This window comes from Mandrillus leucophaeus, unplaced genomic scaffold (assembly GCF_000951045.1).
Source record: "Mandrillus leucophaeus isolate KB7577 unplaced genomic scaffold, Mleu.le_1.0 Scaffold139, whole genome shotgun sequence".
In the NCBI taxonomy this organism is placed as follows: Eukaryota; Metazoa; Chordata; class Mammalia; order Primates; family Cercopithecidae; genus Mandrillus; species Mandrillus leucophaeus.
Window position 1 is genome coordinate 1,348,736 of NW_012101354.1, and position 2,307 is coordinate 1,351,042.

Below are 2,307 nucleotides of genomic sequence, written 5' to 3' on the forward strand. Positions count from 1 at the left end.
CACTTTGGGAGGCGGAGGCGGGCGGATCACCTGAGGTCGAGAGTTCAACACCAGCCTGATCAACATGGAGAAACCCCGTCTCTACTAAAAATACAAAATTACCCAGGCGTGGTGGAGCTTGCCTGTAATCCCAGCTACTCGCTACCTGAGAGGCTGAGGCAGAATTGCTTGAACCTGGGAGGCAGATGTTGCGGTGAGCCGAGATGGCGCCATTGCACTCCAGTTTGGGCAACAAGTGCGAAACTCCGCCTCAAAAAAAAAAAAAAAAAAAAAGGATAAATCCCCATGCATTTACGGCAGCCTTCTACTCCTCCCTTACGAAGATCTAAAATAATTGTTTCCCTGCTGCCACCTGCTGGAGTGTTCGTCTTCCTTTGGGCACCGGAAGTAGACAAAATCTTGTTTGTAATTCCACAGCAGCGGAATTTTGTAGTGTTCAAGTATTTTATAATTGCCTATACCTATACCCTCCACTCAACTAAACAGGACAGGAACTGGTGAGGGGCACACTGTCTAGCACAGGATTTGGCTCATAGGTATTCAATAAATAAATATTTGTTGAATAAATTATCCTTGTTTTCCGGAAAGGCATAGGGTTGCTACCATTTCCTGAGTTACTTCAGAAATCGGCTGGTGTTGATGTAAAGCTGTTTCTGATTTTAAAATTGGAAGCAGACTAATAAATCCCAGAATGACCAATGCAGTCAAACAGAGGAATCTTCTCCCTGTGAGCTAATCTGTGAATTTTATTTTATTTTATTTTATTTTATTCATTTTTTGAGACAGAGTCTGGCTCTGTCGCCCAGGCTGGAGTGCAGTGGCGCTGGGTTACTGCAACCTCCACCTTCCGGGTTCAAGCGATTCTCCTGCCTCAGCCTCCCGAGTAGCTGGGACTACAGGCACACACCACCACGTCCAGCTAATTTTTTATATTTTTAGTTTTTATTTTCACCAACTACCACTATTTTTATTTTTAATTTCATCAACTCCCACTCAGTCCCTGGGGCGCCCTCACTCCCACTCAATCCCTGGGGTGTCCTCTGAGTCATGGAACCACTCCTCTCCAGTAACATTCCTGGCATAGTAGAACTGTGGTGACGTGACAGGGTGTGGAAACAGGGGCAGAGCAGGACGTGTTGGCTTAGTGCCCCCAAGGAAACAGAAAAGGGAGTTCACCAATACATGCTTTGGGAAAGGGGATACAATCCGATGACCTCAAAGTAGGGCCACAGGTACAGACTTCAGTACACATGAGTGCACACCCACACCTTTATTAAAGTTTCCTTCATATCTTAGAACACTGTCTTTATTTTATTTATTTATTTTTGAGACAGAGTCTCCCTCTGTTGCCCAGGCTAGATAGAGTACAGTGGCGCGATCTTGGCTCACTGCAACCTCCACCTCCTGGGTTCAAGCAATTCTCCTGCATCAGCCTCCCAAGTAGCTGGGATTATAGGCACGTGCCACCACATCTGGCTAATTTTTTGTATTTTTAGTAGAGACGGGGTTTCGCCGTGTTAGCCAGGATGGTCTCGATCTCCTGACCTCGTGATCTGCCTGCCTCGGCCTCCCAAAGTGCTGGGATTACAGGTGTGAGATACCACGCCTGGCCAGAACAGTTTCTAAGATTAGAATGAAGGGGTGGGGACTAGCAAGAGCAAGGAAAGGATTCTACAATAAGAGGATGGCTTATTTATTCAATTAATCATTCATTAATTAATTTGCTCAATTAACATTATTTAGCCCAGGCTACGTCCCAGGCTCTATTAGAGTTCCTGGTATACATAGATGAAGATTAAGCCCATCATCAGGCAGGATGGCTCACTCCTCTAATGCCAACACTTTGGGAGCTGAGGCAGGCAGATTGCTTGAGTTCAGGAGTTCAAGACCAGCCTGGGCAACATGGCAAAACTCCCATCTCTACAAAAAGTACAAAAATTAGCTGAGCATGGTGGCACGCACCTATAGTCACAGGTACTCACGAAACTGAGGTGGGTGGGTCACTTGATCCCGGGAGGTCTAGGCTGCAGTGAGCTAAAATTGCACCACTTCTCTCCAGCCTGGGTGACAGAGCAAAACCATGTCTCCAAAAAATTTTTTTTAATTAAAAAAAGGAAAGGATTAAGCCCCTGCCCTCAAAAAGATCACAGACTAATGAAGGGAACAGACATGTGAATCACTAGAATACAATGTAATAGGTGCCATCATAAACTTTGTGTAAGTGCTATGGTTTGATAACCATATTTTCAGAATAAAAAATGGGAACAGAGTCTTTACAACAGACATTATTTGAGATTGGAACTATTC